At 44.9% G+C, this 22,198-nt stretch overlaps 1 protein-coding gene across 1 annotated transcript in view; it reads left to right on the forward strand.

Moving 5' to 3' along the window:
* The window catches only part of HPS1 (HPS1 biogenesis of lysosomal organelles complex 3 subunit 1), a 591,196-nt gene that overhangs the window by 42,371 nt on the left and 526,627 nt on the right, over window positions 1–22,198 (forward strand). The window contains exon 2 of the mRNA XM_069611540.1: window positions 2,734–2,829. The gene's annotated coding sequence lies outside the window, so the exon portion shown is untranslated. The remainder of the gene's footprint in view (window positions 1–2,733; window positions 2,830–22,198) is intronic.

The raw sequence follows: 22,198 nt of genomic DNA on the forward strand, positions 1-22,198 counted from the left end.
CACTGACCCTACCTCTCTCTCAGCTTCTAATTGGTCAAACTTCCATTTATCATTTGATTGGCGAAGCTAAGTTGTGTCAGAGTGATGTCATTTTATGGCTTGCAGATATGACACTCCTCTGTCAGATTGCACATATTCTATATTTGATAATAAAAGACATATTTCACAGTTACACAGTTGCTTGAAATTACATATACATGGTGTGGCTGAATTTAGCCATGTCTCTGTCCAAATCTGCTGTTTCTAAGAGCTTGCATTCAGAAATGGCACATAATTGACTTTTTAACTGATTTTTCAATTTCTGACATTTACCCAACTTTACATACATGTGCGCAGGGAGTATGGACATTAACTGATGAAGTTTCAGATTTTTAACATGCATACATTTAGAGTAATATCCACTTTTCCGCTGACACCCCCCTGAACATCCCACCGGTTCTAAAAACCTCTTAAACTGTGGGCAGAAAAATCACAAGAATTATGGTATCATTTATAAATTTTTCACATGTCCGCTCTATGAATGATCCATCTTTTTAAAGTTATGTTCTGGCTCCAAAGGGGTGTGGTTTCCTCTCAGCACAAGGTAGAAATACTGGTTTATCCAGTTCTGCCAAGCCAGCTTGCTCTCACAGGCAGTGCCCCTCCCCTTTCCTCAGGAGGAAGCCACTTTTTACGACCATTTACGACTCCTGCCAATAAAACCTTTGCCTGAGCCAGGACAGGGCTTTGTTCACTTTCCTGCAGAGCACAGGTAATTCAATTATCAGATAGATGGCATATCCTTAGTGTGAGCAGCAAAAGGGCAGCTAGGCCTGGGAACACAGCTGTGACTCAAGTTTCACTCCTGATGGGGGTAGTTGCCAGGCAAATTGGAATCTCTTTAAGCTGTCATTTCTGTTCCCCAGTTTCTGCATTCAAATAAAACTAAACATTTTCACATATGCAGCTAGAAGGCTGATTCTAAGTTTAAAACTATGACATTTAAACAATTACAAAGGCATGTGACACCAAACATAGGTCACTCATTTAATCTAAACATTTTCGATTTTAGTGTCTTTAAATCCAGTGCAACTTAAACTGCTGACTCCATAGCAGTTTTGTTATAAGCATTGTTTTGGGCTCTTCATTTCCCAGATTTTGTAAGCACACAAAACCTCATTCTGCCAAATGTCTGCTGGTGTTCAGTGAATATTTTGCACATGTTGCAATGTTTAAAATAGACACTTTGGCTTGCCTTCAGAGAAACACAGGGTGGTTTTAAACTGCCGGCTTTTGGATAGTGGTGAGTACTGGTACTGCACCCATTTTTGGGATTTAAGAAAATGAATTCCCAACAATTCTAGGTTGCATTTGGCAATCAGCATTGCCAATCCCAATGGTTTCAGACTACTGTGCGGGTAGTTCAATGGTGGTTTTAAAGCGCTTTGAGGCTAACCGGCGCTACTGTTTTTCCTTGGGCAACCCATTTCCCTCATGGCAACCCGGCCTTTCATTCTCGCACTGGTGGGTGGCAAGTGAGGCAACCATTTTGGTGTGCGCACAAACTGCGCAGCTTTCCTGGATTTCGGCGCACATGTGGGTTTTCCGCCATCTTGACTTTTCTAAGCCCACAGCACCAAATGTTGTAGCATGATAGCTTAAACGTGGGTCAGGACACCCAACAGAGCTTAGTTACAGGGATGACAAGAGGGGAAAATCATATCTTGCATAGGGCATTAGAACTTTACCTGCGTAATATAGTTGCAGAACATGGAACTCAAGGCATTAGGTACATTTGTGCATGGTTGTCCTGGTTAGGGGTGCACTATGAGGTTATCGTGAATTGAGTAGGAGGGGAGTGTAGGAGTCATTAAGTGAATAATGAGGTCTTCATGGCTTTTCAGAATGCTAGGAGTGATTCTTCTGCACGTAAATGTTGGTGAAAAAGTGGAAATAACACGCTTTTAGCGGAATATTCATGAACCGTTCAGACTACGTTTCCACAGCTCTGTCCTTTTCACACCACACTACGTACGTGGACCCTTTACTTGGGGTAGTTCACACCACTATACATAAGCATTACTTGACTGGTATGTACCAGCCAAGGTTATGCTGAGAGCCAAGTTAAGCCCTGTGTCCACGTCTGATGATTCGTCAAACGTGTATGGGGGCGTAGCTTTGTTCTGAACCAGGCCTCTCTTCACAACTGCACCCACTGGCTTCTTTCTGGGCGATTCTATTTCTTGGCTCCAGCAGCTCTTCTGCTTTATACATTGATTGATAATCGTGGCTGTGACGCTTTCCTGTTCAGGGTTGGCCAGCACTTACATATACAAAAGTGAAAAGATGTATTTCAGACCTGGAGTACCATCTCGGCATACTATTTTCATTTGGTAAAATAAAATCTATACAAACTTGAATGTTGTGTGGTTTTTTTTGTTGGGGGCTGGGGGGAAGGCAGGGTTGTGCAGTGCATAACTCGTCAGAGCAGGGCTCCATATCAGATCTCTAGTAGCCATTGGCTAGTGACTCTTGGCAGGTAAGAAATGGTGTGCTGTGTGTATGTGGAATTGAGGTGGCGAGTAACTTTTGATGGCTGGTTAGTAGCTTGCAACTGGAAATGTTTACCCCTGGTCTAGGGGAGAAACAGTGTTTGAACCTCGTTATTTTTTTCAAATAAAAAAGTTGCTACCTACTGTGACATGTTTCATTGTAAGTTCTCAAACTTGTATTACTTTTTCTTTGTGTTCGTAGCAAGTAAAAACATGCAAGGTAAATGAAGACCAAAATCGACAAGAAGTAGAAAGCCGTCGTCAGGATCTAGTATCCACATCAGGGCAGGTGTCAAAGGTAAGCCTTACTGTTACACTGCAGCGCTGCACGGCATTGCCGCATACGTAATTTCCTAACAGGAATGCAAAATGGTGCTATCTGCTTGTATCTGACAAACCATGTTTCCCAAACACTAGTACAATATTTTACTGTCCTTTTCCAGATGCCCATGTATTTAACCATACAACCCATTCCATACCACTATGGGCGTTGTGGGTGTTGGGCCAGGGGCTTGGATGGTTATCCTTCCTTTTTGTTTCTTTTCTAGCACCCTACCACAAGCTGTGAATGAGTGGTGCAGCGCACTGTGAAATGCGCAACGGTAGTGTAGCCAAACTCAATGTACGCCTCTATTCTGTTTGACTTGGTGTAAAGATGGGATGTGATATGTGCTTCCTTGCTTGTCACAGGCATTTGCATAAGCAGGGTTTCAGTTTTTATTAGTTGACCAGTTGTATAATTGGTGTCCTTTTCATGCTGCTGTATTAGGACAGAGAAGAAAAAAACACTCATTTTTATATGTGTTAATGTACACACAATTCTCCTTTTTAATGTTTACAGATCTGTTGTGGTATAGTGTTTCTTCACATACAATGCATACCACATACACATTTCTATTATCGAACCTAAATGTTGACTATTGCGTTGCAATAAACATTGGTCCAAGGGACTCTAGCAATGATAACCGCAAAGCAGGCGCATAGGAGACACAATATCTGGATTTTACATACGCGGGCCGCTATTCCGACTGAACATGGAGATGGGGAAATAAACGCGGGTATCCTAGCACATCGACTATAGAATATGACAATTTGAGCAGAAATGTAGCATATTATAATTATTGCAGCCCTGTTTTGGAAAAGGCCTGCTGACCAAAACACGTGTAAACTGTCAACTAAAATCCCAGCTGAATAAACTACTTTTGGATTAGCACTAAGCTACATTCTGGTTATTGTATCCGGCGCAACATCAAAAAAACAGAGCCCGTTCAAATTTAACGTATTAAGGAAGAGGCAATCCTTCTTTGGATTTTGAAGTACGACAGACACACCTTACATTGGGTCCAGGTCGCGAGGTGCCAGTTGTTATACCCCGCTACAAATCTTTAACAATATCTTTGAGGTTGACAAGTGAAAGTGAGGGGATTTGCTACTGACGCATCCCATTTTAACACAATCTTAACACAAACTACATTTTAATATTTGTGTGTACCTTCAGGCCTCTGTGTATTATATATATATTGCTATGTATCTGAATATTTTAAACGAAATTATTCCACTAATTGCCATGAGCGCACACATTGCTCAACTTGTAATGCCAGTTTTCAAACATGTTTGTCAAACATGTTTGTTTCCAGCAGGATTTTGTTTTCTTTCACTCATTGCAGCACATATACTCGGGGTTCGAAATTCAGATTCGACGAGCATGTGCGACAACCAGCTCCTGTGTGTTGGCATTACCCAGTAAGCAGGAGCTGCTGCTCCTTAACCCATTATGTATGATTTTTTAAATATTTAAATGTGTCCTAGGTGTGCCCTAATTCGTCTTTATTTACATTCTAAAGCACTCAAGATTAATATCACATATGCATTTTTAAAAGCACCAATTGGGCTGGGGACCCAAAAGGTGTTCCTGGTAATTGTTCTTTTTAAGCTAGCCAGGCTCTCCTAGGCTAGAAGCAGGAGCTAAATAGTGCCAAGCTCCCAGCTATCTTGAACCATGGTAGGCTATCATTAAACATTAGTAATATTAACACCATCCTCACCCATGCATGAAATGAGCAGCATGTGGTTGACTCAATATTGATCAATAACACTTCAGATGATCTCAAGACGTAGGAGTGGGTAGCAATCCACATCTGTCAAATGATAAATTGGACATTTGAGGAATTTGTAAGCCCATTACAGTTTGTAAATTGCTAATTTATTTGGAAAGGCATAAGGCAAAGGTTCTCTTTCTGCAGGAGACTCATGTACCTTCTGAAGTAAGGTTTTGCTAGATGCTGGGTTTTAAGATGGTATAATTTATAATCTACACAAAGTAGAGGGGTCCTCCATGTCCCCCACCATTCAATGATTTTCCAGTGCATTAGATCTGTAACAGACAGGCAATGATGATGTGGAAAAGTATCTGCTTTTTTAATTTATATGGCAATGCAAAACACAGCTACATAATCAGTAAAATAAAGTGTGGACAGCAAACAAGCTTTAACATGATTTTACTCTCAGCGTGCTTATCAAAAACAGGTTTTATATTCAATATTTGTTATAACTGACCTACTGTAATCTTAGTTACCAAAACCTACGGGGTACCGGGATTGGTTAATAGTGGTGACTACATATATATTCTATTGGAGTTACATTTGAAATTGGGTAATGCTTGTCTGACGGCTCCTCCTGGAAACGCCTCCAAGTTGATAACATTAAAAAGACATCATCTCTACAATAAGTTATTGGTTGACATAATGCGTGATGGGCGGCCTAACATTAGTGGTTCTGATTGGTTGGTGTTATTTTCTACTGTGTTTGCCAGAACATATATGGTCTGGAACACAGGGGGCCGTTAGGAGAGAGTGCAGCACAGCTGGCAGAGGTGCCGGCAGCTCACTCCTCTCTGCGCTTTCGTTATAATTAAACACACTCACTTCTACACTTGCCTCAGGTGTCGTCCCTCAACGTATTACTGGCGATGAGGATGTAATCGTACAAGGGGCGTAAGAAGAGAGCGCAAAGGGGCCGCCGTACAGCAGCAGGGACCGGAACCAGTTGTGAGGGTGGTGGTGTGTCTGCCCCACCTCTGCGCCTGTCCCACCTATGTGCCGGCACCCGCGGCTCGAAAGAGGAAAGAGGAAAGAGGAAGTAGGGACAAGCCTGGCAGGCGACTGAAAACATTTCAGAAAAGGACCTTCAACGTGAGACACCACGCTCGCGAGCATCCTCCTTCATTAAGGGCCTTGTTTGAAGTGTTGTCAAGACAACATAACGCGCTGCAGCTCGCAGCAGAGAAAGAAAAAAAAGGGCAAGCAGTATGCCGCTCACAATTCTGAGGTCCAAGAACATTTTAAAATGACAGAAAGCAAGAAATAATTAACTGTGATCCCTTCAATACAGTACAAAGAGGAAGAATTAAGATCAGCAAAAGGGTAGAGAAGGGAGTAGGAACAAGAATTAACCATGGCAACAGCAGCAATACTACCTCCGCCCCCGTTCTTAGCTGAACCTGGCACACCACTTGTGGGAAAGGTGGAAGAAAATGTTTGACACATACATTGTGGCCATGGGTGCGGACAATTTAATTCTTTTGGGAAACAGGCCTGGTTGCTACATAATCTGGACCCAGAGGGTTGCAGCGTGTTTGATGGCCTACTAGAACCGCAAGGCGAAGGAGCAGGGGACCTGGATGAGTTTACCCGCAGTGAGGAAAATTGAAGAACACTTTGACCCAAAGAAAAACTTGACCTTTTGAGAGGCACAAATTCTTCCATAGAATGCAAGATACAATGGAGCCAGTCGGGTGGTGTGTGGCTGTGCTGAGGATGCTAAGCCACACCTATGAGTTTGGTATTCTGACAAATTCTCTCATTAGAGATAATCTGGTAAGGTGCACCAATAATGCCAGGGTAGAAGAAAAGCTGTTGGCAAAAGACTTGACCCTAGAGCAGTCTGTAGAACTCGCCAGGAGCATTGAGCAGACAACATGGTACATGTAGGAGATGAAAATAGAAAGGTATGGCCAGGAAGTGTTTGCAGTAAGTCAGAGAAGAAACACTGGGGAGAAAAGGGAACCCAGATGCTTCAAATGTGGGAATCAAAGACATGAAGCAGCCATATTGTTTTGTCCATCAAGGAATGCAGAGTGTATCAGATGCAAGCGCAAGGGTCACTTTTCATGCATGTGTAGGGAAAACACCATCAATGCTGTGGAGTACAGACAGTCCCAGTGTGAGCAAGAAAGTGCGGTGAGAGTAATCCTTGCCATATATTTGAAATCTCAGTGGTATCGGGCGGCATAGGAGGCCCTGTGGACACATTCCGTATTGATGGTTCAGATCTCTCGATGAAGGTGGACACTGCTTCCCCCTTGGATCATAATTTCTAAGGATACGTTCACAGGAACGTTGTCAAGGGAAGTGCAAGAGATGGTACCGCCCCCACCTCCAGTCACGTGGCTACGGTAATACATGAGCTGGTGGGGAAATTTCATTGAGTCATTTGCTACAAGGGCAGGGAATGCACTGCGGATATCCTGGTGGCAAAGAAGGGATCATCCTTACTGGGAGGAGAGGAACCTAGGGGTTCGAATTCAAGCAAGCGCCCTCGTTCCAGGGACAATTGCAGAGGTGGACGATAGATGGGCCTTGGAATTTTCAATGGTGTTCACGGAAAGTCTAGATAAGTGAAGGGACGTTGAACACTGTATCAAGATGAAGGGAAGTGCACAGCCAGGTGTGCATAAGGTGCAGCCTGTTCCTCACCACATGAAGGAGCAAATACATGGGGAACTTGATGGACTCTTGCAAAGAGGAGTGATCGAACGTGTACATGAGACAGATTGGTTGTCCATGGTGGTCCTAGTGGCAAAGAGCAATGGGGAGATCTGTTTGTGTTGATTTGAGAGACCTGAACAAGAACATTTTGGTGGAGAGACATCTCTTTCTGGTCATATCTGAGGTCCTGGCTGTGTTGGGCCAATCGAGTTGGTCGACTGTTATGGAGTGTCAAGATGTTACAGCGTTCATCGCCACGGAAGGAACATTCAAGTACCTTAGGATTCCTTTTGGATTGGCTTCAGCTGTATTTGTTAGGGAGAAGGTTTTAGAGGGTGTTAATAACATAATTGTTTTTTCAGGATGACATTCTCATTTTTGCTGATTGTATCAAGCAACATGACAAGGTGTTGAGGAGTGTGCTGAAGAGGTTATGTGAGGCTGGTTTAACAGTGCAGCGCATTACATGTATGATTGGGGTACGTGAAGTAGAGTATCTTGCGCGCAGGATGTCGGCTCAAGAAATATCTCTCAAGCACAGTTTGGTAGAAGCAATAAGTAAGGCCCCGGCACTGCAGGATAAGCAATCATTTGAGATTGCTTATGGGCATGGCAGAGTTTTATTACAAGTGTGTTAATAACTTTGCCCTTATCTTGATTCCATTGAGAGCGTTGCTGAAAAAGGGGGTTACCTCTGCATGGCCAGATGAATGTGGGGAAGCCTTCCAGGAGATTAAGAGTGATTTCTAATGCACCTTCTTTAGGGGGGGTTTGTGAGGGGACGAAAGACATTGTTGACTGTGGACGCCAGCTTATTGTGTCTGGGAGCCTCTTTGTTGCAAAAGGACAATGGGACGGAGGAGCATGTCATAGCGTTTGCGTCTAGGCCATGGAGGGGCACAGGAATTATTCAGTTGTAGAGAGAGAAGCTTTGACAGTGTTTTGGGCCATTATGCATTTTAAGTTCTTCCTGTGGGGCCAACAGTTTATAGTAAAAACGGATCACTAGCCATTGGTACAGATGTTGGCTTGTGGGAGCTGGTCCAAGGGTTAACCCAGAATTTCTAAATGGGTATTAGAATTACAGAATTATGATTGTCAGGCGTGCTATGTTCCCGGTAAGCAGAGTGTGGTGGCAGATTGGCTGTCTCGTCTTCCGGTGGATTGTGACAATGAGGGTGAAAAGATGGAAGGAAAGGAGGAAGAAATGATTGTTGCCAGTATTGAGCAGGGTGCTTTGAATGAAGACAATGGAGTTTGGCAGAAAGAGATGTAGTGCTTAGCAAGGTGGCAGAGTGGACGGTGGAAGGGTGGCCCTGCAGAAATGAAGTGGACAGGAAATGTGATCGTTTTTATGAAGTGAAGGATGAATTGGATGTGGTTGGAGGGAAACTCAGGAGGGGTCATAACGGGATTCCCCCTAAAGGTATTAGCGACAAACTGATAGAAATTGCCCACCAAGGGCATTGTGGTGTCAATGGCACCAAGAGGGCGCTGAGACAGTTACTGGTGGTCAGCAATGGATGGTGGAGTAGATGGAGACATAAGGAATTGTAGGAGCTGTTTAGCAAGTGACAAGAGTATAGTGTTGCAAGAGACACCACCCCGGCCTGTGCAGCTGCCTAGGGAGCCTTCGCAAAAGGTTGCAGCGGACATAATAGGACCCATTCAAGGGCTGGGTGAAGGTTTCAAGTTTTGTTTTAGTGGATTATCACTCAAAGTGGATAGAGTGGAAGGGGGCAAGGGAAGCAACCACGGTGGAGCTAGTGCCATTTTTCAAGGAGATTTTCTTTCTTGAGGGGTTTCCAGCGGAAATAGTAACTGATAATGGTGTGCAATTCTATTCAGAAACAATGGAGAAATTCTGGCTGGAGTTTAGGATTAAACACATGTGCACAGCATTGTACCAACCCAGGGCTGGTGGAACGTGCCAATAGAGGGTGGCATTCAGCTGGCTATGAGGTCTGGGGTGTTGTGGAGTACAGTTTTGAAACACATGGTGTGGAGTTACTGCATCACACCCCACTCAGTTGCTAAAGAGTCTCCTTTTGTTTTGTTGAATGGACGCCAGCTGGGGACAAAATTGTGTCCTGGATCGATGGGGTTGGCGTGCAGTGTGAGTGTAGACCGAGAAGAAGTGGTGAGAATGGTGAAAGAGGCACAGTGTCAGTATAAGGGTGTGTTCGATGAGAATGTCAAGGTTCAAGAGCGTGATTGGCTGGTTGGGGAATTGGGTTTTGATAAAGAATCCCAGGTATGGTCTCAAATGCTTTGAGAGCAAATTCTTGGGGCCAAAAAGGATTGCTGCAGTGAGGGCATTGTGATGGTGGTTGATGGTTGATGGAGAAGTGTGGTCGAAGGGTAGGTTGCCTTTATGTGTGGAGGGGTCGATTCCCACTAAGGACTGTGGTGGTCAGTGAGGGTGATGGTGAAGTGAGCAGTGTGGATGAGGGAAGGTTGGTGCCGGATGGGGGTCGTGTAAGTGGGAGCGTTAAAATGTTTCCCACCACGCTTAAGGATTTTGTTTGTGTTTAATTTTTTTTCTTTTAGTTGCAGTTTATTCATTTGTTGGTTGTCTAATATCATTTGCATTGTGTTTTTTTGTTTTTTAAATGTAGTTTCCCCAATTTATTATTGTTCCTTTGTAAGGGGGAAGATGTGTAACGTTCTACTAATGTGTGTTCCAGAACAGATGTGATTCTGGAACACGGGGGGCTGTTAGGAGAGAGCTTGCATAGCTGGAAGAGGTGCCCTATGCTCTCTGCGCTCTTGTTATAATTAAATGTACTCACTTCTACACTTACCTCAGGAGTCGTCTATCAACGTATTAGTTGGCTTCTAGTGACCAACCTTGGACAACTGACAGGTCGTCGAGACATGAACCAAAAAGGAGTAGGGGGAGAGAGGTCCACAGCTGCTTTCCTTTCAATTAAAGAAGATACCATCCCTCATGTCTAGGCCACGAGCCAGGGTGATACCTTTTTTTATTTTGTATTTAATTGCATTGAAATTGAAACAACAGGTTTTTTTTTTTTTTTTTTTTTTTTTAATCAATACCACAATATCCTCATTCTTAAATCCTAAAATCCAAAATGAAAATTACTATTTAACGTGTGCATTCCAATAATAACTTAAAATGGTTTAGTTCAGTATTTCAGACAGAATTTCAGATAAAATTTAACCACTGCGATTACGTACCACTTGCGCCCTTCCATTAAAGACCTCCACCAAACTTCTGAGTCTGAGATCTGAAAGTCAGAACGAAGGGGTCTGAAATATTTTGTTTGTGCCTCCCCTAGAGCCGGACACATTGTTATGAGAGGTTTTAAAGTTTCAACCTGGGAATTGTGTTTGCAGAAGTGACACTTGTTTGCTTGTGATAGGCCACCAATTGCTTGTATCTCTCTCGTGGCATGGAGATTTAAGCGAGTTTGCAAAAAATGGTCCCTGACCTTCCTATCAGGAAACTGCTTTAAGTAGTCGCATACCATATTTCATTTCCGACATTCTGGAGGCAAAAGGGCAACAGCTTGGTAACTGGCAGCTGCCTCAATGGTTGAGATCCAGTCCTGCTCTTTTGAATCTTTTCTTTACCCATGTAGGGCTGGTCCCTAACAGGTCAAGTGAGCTTCCAATCTCTGCCATCTGTTTCATTGTTTTCAGTCTCCATCTGTTTAAGATTGGGGTACGTGCAGCCGTGAATTCTCTGCAACATTTCCGAGATTACGGGTCGTGAAGGCATAAAGCATTTCCTGAACAGGACTAGTCTGTTCCATTCTACGGTGCTTTCCAAAGATGAAAGCTCCAGTTCTCTCCGAATGATTGCAATGGGTGTTGATAACGGAACACCCAACACCTTTTTCCAAAATATGCCTTCAGGGCCTGGCCATAAGGACTCGGGAATATTAAACATAGCTTCTGCTCCATATGTCACAGATGGAACCACTTTTGATTTATAAAACCGAAGAGTTGGCATAATCGAAAAACAGCCAAACTTACGGTTTAATGGACATACTTGACTGTTAAGGTCCTTGATCTTTTCTCGCAGGTGTGATGTCATCGGGGCTTCTGGTCTCTGGTCACTTGACCATACACCCAGGTATTTGAAGCAATGGACTTGTCCAATCCCTTCTCCGTCTAAACAGGAGAAACAGTTTTTCCCTTTATTGGAATTGCCATGTAACTTTGTAAAGAGTCCAGTTGTCTTTGTAGACCTACAGGGGTCTGATCGATTAAGACGACCTCATCCGTGTACAATAAGCGGGATAGCTGAACTCCTCAGACCTTTGGTGGAAAAGATTGTGTTGATGCAAAGAACTCCTGCCTGTCTTCCAAAAAGAAGTTAGAGAGCCGTCGCCATCAGGCACACCTGTTTTACACCCTTCGAGGTGCTAATTTCATTAAATAGGAGGCCCGCTTTATTCAGCCTCACTCTGTGTGTTATTGAAATGCAGAGCCTTGTTAGGCTCAAGCAAAGACAGAGGGCAGTTTTTATTTCAAGTTTCCTCCATAATTTACCCTGATCAATTTGATCAAACGCCAGAACCAAGTCCACAAAAGCCACAACGATCCTAGGCTTGCAACCTCCCTGTTTACCCTTCAGTAGTTGAAGTAATAGGATGTTTACTGAGGTTCCCAGTCCCTTAACGAAAACTGTTTCAAACAAGTCGTTACAGTTGGCTTGCCGACTCCAATTGTGGAAATTATTCAAGATGATCGAGCTGGAAAGCTTACCGATTACATCCAGGAGGGTGATATAGGGGGATAATTCCTGGGGTTCTCTCGATCTCCCTTTTTATGAATTGGTACCACTATCTCCATGAGCTAGGGATTTGATGGGACAGGGTTACTTGCTTCAATAACATGTATATGAAATCAGCCCATACTGCAGAATGCTCTTTCGACATGCAGTTAGTCAGCCCATCTGGCCTTGGTGCTCACAAGGAGTTTAGCTTTTGAATTTGCCTTTTAATATTGCTTAAAGTATTAGAAAATAACCAGGGCCTGCGCTCTGGGCGACGAGGTCCCTTAGTATGTTTGTGGTCACAGTGTAGAGGCTTCTGAAATGGTTTATCTAGCTCTCTTCACTTATTGGGTTGGACTGGTCTTTCTTGGACACTGTCCCTGCTGATTTTATCAGTGACCAGAAGCTCCTCGGGTACCTGCCAGGTAAAGCTCTAAGCATTTCATCTGAGTCGGACTGATGCATCTGCCATCCATAGCCAGTTTTTGTATCTTCTTCTTCCCATAAATGCTGTTTGGTGATCCTTGGGTGGATCAGATGTCCTTCCTACCCTTGTCAGCCTCCTGGCTTGTTTTCTCCGGGCCACCAGTTCGGTGTTAGCGTGCTGATGATTGGAGGCCGTTTCCTGGTATGTTGGATGCTAAATTGTTCCAACAGAGGCGTGTATTCAACTGATGAGCCAGCCGCTCCGAAATCCGTTGTTAAGCTCCTAATCTTGTTGTTGGACAATTTCAGGCGTGTCCCACCATTGCAAAGATCAACTGTTGTAGACATTCTTTCCTTATTGTCGGGTCTGGCGGCCCTCCATTCCAACAGGAGGAGGTGGTGGTCACTGTTAGTTGTTTTGACCACTTGAAACATATTCACCAGGGCTAAAAAATAGCTGGAAATGTAGATTTAGTCGAGCACCAAGGTACGCCCCATACTTTCCCACGTTGGTTGCGGTGGTATGTCGCCCTTTGAGTTGCCGTTGAGCAGGTCATGTCTCTAGAGTCCATTAAAGAGGTCCACATGACCCGCCTGATGGATCTGGGGTCATCAAGACTCTAGTATCGACCATGCCTATTCTCTTGTATATCTGAAATGTTTAGGTCTCCACAAATTATGACATATTTAGACTGTTGATTTATATATGCGTCGTCCAACTGGTCTGTGACTTGATCTATAAAGGCTTCGTTTGAGATCAACACGGGATTCCAATAAACGTTAATTATTACTAGTTTTGTTGGATTTCCTGTGTTTCACGGTAGATCCAAGGACTCGCAGCCAATCACAAGTTCTTAAGCAAGGAGACTCGATGAGACTGTCCAAGAGTTTTAGAGAGCTACCAGATTTAACCACTGTTAAGAGACCATCTGATGGGGCACCCTAGTCTTCCTTTGACAGCCGGGCTTATTGAAATTTCGAAGCCATCAAGGATGGGGGTCTTCCTTAACCACGTCTCTTGTAGACAAATCAGGTCGTAATCACCCATGTTTGTTCCACTGGGTTTGGTCAGATGAATAAAACCTTGCATGTTTCATGAAGCCAGCTTTAGGTGGAAAGGGCTCGGGAAGATTTCAGATGTGTTTGTGTCCCCGACGCGTCACATCATGAATTCGACTGGGTTGCTAGAGGTTATTCTGAGATGATAGTGCCCTTGACAGCCAAGACCAGTCTGCTGATTTGGTTCTTGATATCTGGGTGGCCAAGGTCGTTTTAGTGCAGCCCACTTGTCGCAGGCCGAAACCTCAGTTTGGAATGTGACATTCAGCTTTAGCCCTGGGCCAGCCGGCACTCTTCCTGTTTCTAGTGGATCCAAGTAACGTCCAGCATGTATCGATCTTGCATTTGCGCCTTCAGCTGAGCTGTGTCCTGTAGTATCATTGCTTAAATTATTAGGCTGTGCAGCTAGTTGTGGTAAGCAAGCAGCTTCAGCATCTGTGTGATTTACAATAGTCAGGTCAAAACCCAACATTAGGACGCTTTCCGTTGCGTTGGGCAGCATGCTTTTAACAGGGGAGTTTATATGAACATAAACCGAGTCCATCCACCTTTCGTCGCTAAATTCGATGAGCTTCAGAAATCAATTGCCTCAGGTTTGGGACACAGTGTAGTAACTCAAGTACTGGTCTACGGTTGGGATTGTTATCATCTCGGTCCAAAACTCTCAGGTTAGAGAGAGCAAGAGTGTACTTTTTTGGCCCTCATCCTCTCTAAGTCATAGCTGGTTTTAGGCCATTTTGTCTCGTAGCTCTTTGAGTTCTTCACCAGTCACCCAGAAATTCAAGGCGTTTTGGCTGGTTAGATGTTTGAGCGTAGTTTTTCTGCTCCTTCAGGTTCGTCTGTGAGGTTGGGACCTTTCCCCCCTCCACGCCCAGAGCCAAAGGACCAATTTCTGTCACAGAAAAGGAGTTCACTCCCAAGACCTGGTTAGTGGCCGGGTCACCTTTCTGGCGCTGATGGACGTTTATTCTCCTTCCTTTCTCCAACATAGTCATGAAGGGAGGTGAGGCCGGCAAGCCAGTGGGTAACCCAAATATATGTGTAACCCCTGCCGACCTTGTACTAGAGACTACAGCCACCGGTTCCGCTGACTGACTACTCACTGATTCATCCAGCGAGTAGGTGGAGATGTCCATTAAAGTTTGTAGTGTTGGTCCCGATGACTTCCTAGTGCCGCCTGCTGTTGGTAGATCTTCTGTTACGTCAGTAGGTAACCCGCAGCTCACCGTGTTTAGCAAACTGCTTGTTCAGATCTTTCTTGGGGCTGGCTTTGGTACACCTCTCACGGTGTTCTGTTTCGAGGACAAGGTCACTTTAGGTCTTTGCTGATGGCTGGTCATGCAGGCATTGCTGGCTGTCTCTTCCTTTCTTCTATGCACAGTCCTCTGTTGGGTGAGGTGAAAGTAGCAAAGGCTGGGTTATCACTGGGTCCTCCACCCTCTTCCACCATTGAGATCGTCTGTGGTGTTTTGCCAGTACAGACACAAAGCCCATTCTTGGTCCCTTTAGCTTCAGTAGGTCGTAGCAAGGTTTGGTTGGTGTTTCCTATTTGGTCAATGTGTTCACCTGTTAAGTCCACCGACTGAGAAACGCTCTGTCTGTGTAGACTTTGAACACATGACTCGCTCGGCAGACTCTTTTTGTTGCATCATACTTTCATTTTCAATTGAAAGCTGTTCTTTTGTACTTCGGTTGACGTAGCCCTCTAAGAAGATGAGTTTGGAGTGTGTCATGGCCAATAACCTTGTGTGGTGCTTAAGGGTGTCATTCAGTTGTTCATAACGTTCGGTGGATGGTGCCAACGCTATGGTGATGGTCGACATTATAGAGAATAGATCTAGTTTTTCTCTCAAGGCCCATTAGCAGTGGACTGGTCGTGGTTTAACAGGGACGGACCAGGTCAAATATTCCCAAACTGAGAAGTTGGTTCAATGGGTAGTCGACCAGGCCCAGATCCCAAACACACTCCAGGATCCAGTGTGTCCAGGAGTGGCAATGTGCCACTTGAGATACCTATTAAATCGATTCTGTCAAAAGTAGTCAAACCCAAGGTGCTCGCTGGCCTAATCTGAGCATCGGCCGGTTCGTGTGCAATCGCCCCGTCCCCCAACATCGGGAGGGAAACTGCGTATGACACTGGCCCTGTTCGGAATACGACACCTGGGGTGTGAGCCAAAATCCCTGTGTGCTCGTCACTGGTATTGGTGCACTCGGTGCTAACGTCCATGAAGCTCCATTGCAAAGACCGACAGATGAAATGATGCCTTGCCTGTTTGCCCTAGGTAACAACTGTTCTTTTGGCAGTAATTTGTCGCCAAATGAAGAGAAATTGTATGGGGTAGTTGACTTATTCGTAAAGTCAAGATCTCTTGGTCGTCCCGGGAGCTCTTTGGTCTGTGTCCCACAGCACTCCAGACCCTCGAACAACTCTGCATCAGACAGCTCCATGGGGCTCAATTTGTTTGTTGAAAGACTGTTTTTTTTCATAAACATCGATGGTACTTTAGGACACACGGGAGTGCCTCGCTTGTGTAGTCTGTAATACAAGCAAGGCTTAGTTATCAGTTTTTGTAGATGGTCTCGGGCCACTTTTGCGCTAACGGTATGTCCAGAATGCACAACACATGAGGCTTGCCTCAAATTCCTTAAAGGGTGCGTGGTGATAATGTCTGTATTAATGAGACTCTCGTTATCTATTTGGGTGGCAATAGGAGTTTCCATACAGTAACGGAGTGTTCGTCAGTTTGAAGAAACTGTGGGCCTCCTGTTGGACAGGAGGCGGCCGAGAACAAGTCGTTTGTTCCTTTACAGGGGTGGGGGTGGATTGCACAGTCAAAACTGCTTTTTCCGTTACAATCTCAGCCACCTCCACATGTAGATCAGATATGGCAGTGCTATTCTGCGAAGGCTCTGCAATTCACTATGCATTCGGGCCTCCGCGAGGAGTGCCACGTGCGCGGAACAGGGTTCCGTTTCAGCCCTTTCAGGGTTGGCGGGGTTTCATCAATGGTCTCTTCAACACCTGGGTCTGGCGTGCCAGGACCCGAGTCCTACAACATAACTAGGGCCATTAATTTGTTCAGGTATGGAGGACTCTTGTGGGGGGTGGTGGACTGACTGAAGCTGATTGTGATTCCACAGTAGTTCCAGTCGGTTCGTCCACCTTACCCGCAATCCCCATTGCAAGATAATCTGCTGGTTCACTTTAGAAGGGCACCGCAGGGACCCGGGGGACATATTTGTCTGGATCCTTAGACAATGTGAGTCACTAGATGAGATCGGCGAAACAACCTCTTTTCCCTGCAGTGCATCCAAGGGCGTCATCAGAGGGACAGCAAAGGTTAAACCCTCAGCGGTCTCTGTTTCTTTTATCTGCGAGTGATGAGGTGTTGCCACGCGGCTAAGAGTCTGCACAGTAGGCGAGGAGAGAAGCGCAACATGCAAGGTAGTAAACATTGTTGTTACTGTTAGTTTAGAATACCCTGGTGATGACATCATCCTCAGCTCGTTTACTTTCCATTTTTTGAAGCTTGACAACATCCTCTGTTCGTCCATCGGCCCGGTCCACCGGTCACAAGACACTACTTTACTACGCTATGCCAGATGATTTTGAATGCGAGCGTAAGCAGGAGGAGGGTCCAGTATTGAGCAGCGAGGAAAGACTCTGTAAGTTGTTCAGCAGCAGCAGACCATGTCCATGACAAAAGAGCAAGTAGGTTCAGACATTCTACTTCACTCAGATACCTGTGTATTTGGCCTTGTGGGGCATCTCATGTCTGGGTGTATGTGTATGGAGTGACCAGGGATCTGCCAACATTAATCTCGAGCCGGATCTTTTCAAATTTTGGGAGCTCCTCAAGACTTTCCTTTTCATCTCCTCTTTCTCCCTCTCCCTCCCTTGCTAAACCTCAAATTCGCTGAGATTGGTGACCAGGGCCCTTATGTGTGCTTCTCAGTCCTGGCCCTCTCCCCATCCGTCTTTAGCCTCTGCACACTCCCAGCACTTGCCTTTGGGTGCCCACTGGCAAGTGCTGTATCACAGGCCTGCACTTAATGTATTGGCAGTTGACCACTCTTACCAAGTGATCTCTGCTAGGCACTTAACAGCTTCTTGCAGCTCACTCCCTAGCACTTCACCCCGTGGAACTCCTAGCACTTAACACCCTCCTTTGTCCCTTCTCTCTTTCTGCACTTGCACATTCTGAATGCTCACAAGGCCTAGTTGGACTGTCTCTTTTTCTCTTAATTGTTATTATATTTGCCTTTCATTCCTATGTTATATGATTTGTTATTTATAACGTGCTTAATACCCAGAGTTTTTGAAGCGTGGACCCAGGGTTCGAACCTGTGTTGCTCCGTGTCGTCTTGCTTCCAAGGTGAGCACATTGCTGCTGAGCTATCCTCCCGAGATTCCTGTCTCTCCCCTTTGCCCTGTGGGCGCTTTGAAACACAATGTACTTGATGTATAAGCGCCTTACAAATGCACAATAAATAAATAAATAAATAAAGATGTGAGGCTGTGGAACAGAACTGTCAAAGGGAAACTGTTTCCTTTTGACAGTTCAAGCCAGCCGAGGAGCGATCCCACAGCTGCATAAAGTAGCTGAGTGAGTGCTCAGTGTCTACAATGGGCTGGCTCCTCATTATGGGCGAGGGTGCCCGTGGGTCGGTGCAACTTTGCCCGTTATGGTGAAGCACCACTGGTGCACCATCAAAGAATGTATGCACAGGGTCAGTGTGGCTGGAGATGAAATACTGTTGACTTTTAAGTCATGTACACAAACTGCACTGTTGGTAATGCAGCAATTTTTTAATTTCTTTTTTTAACACATTAATTTACTCATAGACATGACCTACAGAAAGAAGAAAGCTACCAGGGTAGCTCAGCAGGTTGAGCGACTGTTGCTAAGATCTTATACATATATAAAACTGCACGTTTTATGACTTTCTGCAATTCCTTATAAAAACAAGTGCTATAAAATGTTTTCGGCCAGGGGATGTGTTGGACTGGCAGCTTGCTTATATTTAGGGTGAGGGTGGGGGAATTTCTGCCTCTGTAGTGAAAATCAAAAGTTGGCACCCATGAACCCAAAGTTTAATTTCCTGATAACTGCTGTCAGTTCAATAGAAGCATTTATTTGTGATTAAGCAGTTTGACAAGCATATAACAGCTTAAGAAATCTATCCTGTGAAAAAACATGAAGGAAGGGATGCAAAAATCACACGGTATTTGTGTTGCAGTCCGACAAAAAAAAACACATTTCAAAGAAAACAAATGAATGTAAGTTCAACAAGCATGTTTCATTTTGGAAATGTCTTTTGCTTTTTTTCTAGACAAGTGTAAGCTCCACATTTGGAAAACAAAAGTGTGCTCACCGTGTAGGTAGCCTGCTTTTATCAGTAATGCCCCCCAGTGATATTCATGGCCCATTACTTCCTTTCAGGTCAGAAGAAAGAACACAGGCTGTGCAAATAGTCTGCTAACTCTTGAATGATGACTGTTGCCAAGGAGCACCTTTTAAAGCCCCTGCAGAGAGTTATTTGCCGGAGAGCTGTGGGGGGGGGCAGGCCATCAATTATGGGGGCAATTATACCCTTCTAGGGACACCTATGCTAGCAATGTCTCGGGCTTCAAATACTTTCGGAATGAAGTGCGGCCTGCTTTGTTTTTAGTTATATGATATAATATGATTATAACCCGCTTAATACCCAGAGGTTTCTAAGCGCGGACCTGGGGATCAAACCTGTGGTGCTCCGTGTCGTCTTGCTTCCAAGGTGAGCATGTTGCCCCTGAGCTATCCTCCCGGGTTGCTTGAAGTGGGCCGCACTTCATTCTGAAAGTTGTGTCCTTAAGGGGCGCGCAAAGCACAATACAGCGGGCTGCATATGGCCCGAGGGACGTATGTGGTTCACCCCAGACTTGGAAGAATATCGTAGGCTTCCATTTTGGAAAAGAGGGTTGCCCATTACTGTTGTGTTTCTATATCAGTGAGCTATATTCTCATGTCGTTAAGTGGCATTCAGCGTATACATTGCGTATGTTAGTATTCTTCATGTATTGTGGATGCTGTGATAATATTTTTCATGCATCGATGCAAGTGTTACCTAGTGTTTGCGTTCTTCCTGTGGAATGCATGCATGCATACACACGTATTGTCATAAGGTTGGTTTGGTTTACTCGTGCTATCTTCAGCATTAGATTGTGCCCATCTCCTGCTGTACCTGCGCGGGATAAGGGCAGTACGGTTGCCGGTTGCCTTGGTGAGTAACGTTTTTCACCTGTGCAATATTGGGCTGGTCGAGGGGCAGAAGCTATGGATGACACATTAGTCTGCCTTTGAACACAGACACACATGGAACCTAGTACTTTTTACAAATACCAAGAATGTGTCCATTTTTTACTTTGCATGCAGGAAGAAAATAATAACTTCTTGCACAGTTATATCAACTACTAAAATGTGCATCGGAGATCTGATATGATTGGGTATTTAGCGGTTTCTAAGCGCGGACTCAGGGATCGAACATGTGTTGCTCTGTGTCGTCTTGCTTCCAAGGCGAGCACGTTGCCCCTGAGCTATCCGCCCGAGCTGGTGCTACATACTTGAATGACAAGTGTTCATTACCTTGAGGTGAACGAATGTAGCTCTGAGTAAGCATTTTAATTAACTGCAGAGCATACAATGTGCCTTTATGCAAACTTCATTTTTGCACTCTCATTCTGTAAACCGCATTTTTAAAGGACGGTTTTGGCATCAAAAGACTAACTTCACTGGTGCGCCTTGACATAATGCTTTTTTCGGTCGCTTCCTCAGCCAGTTGCTAGTTTCAAGTGCAAACCAAGAATGGCAATCCTGAACTAAATTCTCCTAACAAAGTGGCCGCTTATAACAGATCCTATGTTTTATGTACACAAACCTTACAAACTGTCCCTATCTCTCCCTCTACACACTTTTACAAGCATGTAGTCACCGACTTCTCATTTTAAACAAGGTGCCGCATACCATTTGTTCCACGTGCAGCCTAGCCACTCTTTGATTACACTGTTTGTATATTGCGTGCTTTAAATGCCACGGATTTCCATAAGCAATTAGCAATCGATAGTCACGCCGGCTGACTTTTTGCATCATTCAGTGTGCCAGTCTCTACCCCCAGCCAGACTCGAGCAAGCAGATATCAGTAATGGCGTTCACGTCTTCCTTCTTGTTCTTAGTCTCCTGGATAAAGGGAGCAAGAGACCGCCAGGCTCACCCGAACGCGGAGTGGGAAGGGCAGCTAGTGGCGGCCCTCTACCTTGCATCGCAATGCCCACACCTGAATCCTTTCAAGGTGCATCTGTCCCCAGAAAATGCAAATGATGCAAGGCATTGTTGGGGAATGCCTGATTCCCCCAAGACACCCGCTATTAGGCTGCAAAGAACAGAATTGGATTGTGTGTGTGTCTAATAGTGGCACCGTTTTGTTGGCATGCTTAGGAAGACTTCCGGCAGGACATTCACAAAGCCTCGTAGTGCTAATGACCATGAAAACCAAAGCTTTACTGAGGAGGTTCTGTTGCGATTCAGGGTGCTAATCTTACTAAGGTGCACCCTCCGCAGTCAGTACTAGAGTTTCTTCTGCATTGATGTCTGCCCCATCTGCCAGGGTGAACCTCTGGCAGCCCTAGTGATTAGTAGCAGGACATTTAGGCAGTTCCTTTCAGGGCTTCCTGGGTACTACACCATGATGGGTATGGTTGCCCCCTGTTTTATATTTTCCACTCTAGGGTGGGTACACCCTTAAACTCGTAGACACCTGGGGTAAGCGTAAAGTAAACAACAAATGGTGGTGTCTCACGATTACAGTAAATGTAACAAACATCAATGCATTTCGTCACAATAGTGTATATGAAGTTCAGCAAGAGGCAACAATCCAGGTAGCATGCAAATAGTCCACAATGAATGTTTTTAATACATTTTTTTAACGTTTTTTATTATTTTTAAAACAACAACCAACAAAAATGAACAGATCCAACAGTGCATGTTATAGTCATCAAGCGTCAGCCACATTACTACAAAGTGGTCACTGTTTTCCCTTTACCCTTCCCCCTTAACTCGAGCTTATTCACTCCCACTTCCTATGTCAGTTACTTCTGGAGGGTCTCCCTCTTCTGTGTTTCCCGAGGAGTCTTGATCGTCCGGGTGATCTTGGGCGGACCCACATAGAGTGGCTATTCAGTGCCTCCAGGCCATTAGGGTAGCTGTTTCGTCCTCACCTCCCCTACTGGCTGCCTCATACCATGCCACTGTTTCGGCATCTGCCCATTTTTGTAGATCATGCCACCACACCTCTATTCTCGGCCTATGCCTCGCTTTCCAGCACATAGCAACTCTTCGTTTGGCCAGTATGTGGGCCATGTCTTTCACCGTACTCGCATGTCTTAGTTTGTGAGGTCTTACAAAGCCCCCCCACCATACAAGCCCATACAGAGTCCACGTCCAACTGAATTCCCTTCTCGGCTAGCTGGTGGGTGACTTCGCTCCAGAATTTCCCAATCTCTGGGCATGCCCGAAACATATGTACCATCCCTGCGTTCACCTCCCCGCATTTGGGGCATGCTTGTGTTCCCATGTTCTTAAACCTGGCGACCTTCTGAGGGGTCATATACGCTCTATGGGTTGTGTATAGGTAGATCT

This window comes from Ambystoma mexicanum, chromosome 8 (genome assembly GCF_040938575.1).
Source record: "Ambystoma mexicanum isolate Mex_15411 chromosome 8, UKY_AmexF1_1, whole genome shotgun sequence".
Lineage (NCBI taxonomy): Eukaryota > Metazoa > Chordata > Amphibia > Caudata > Ambystomatidae > Ambystoma > Ambystoma mexicanum.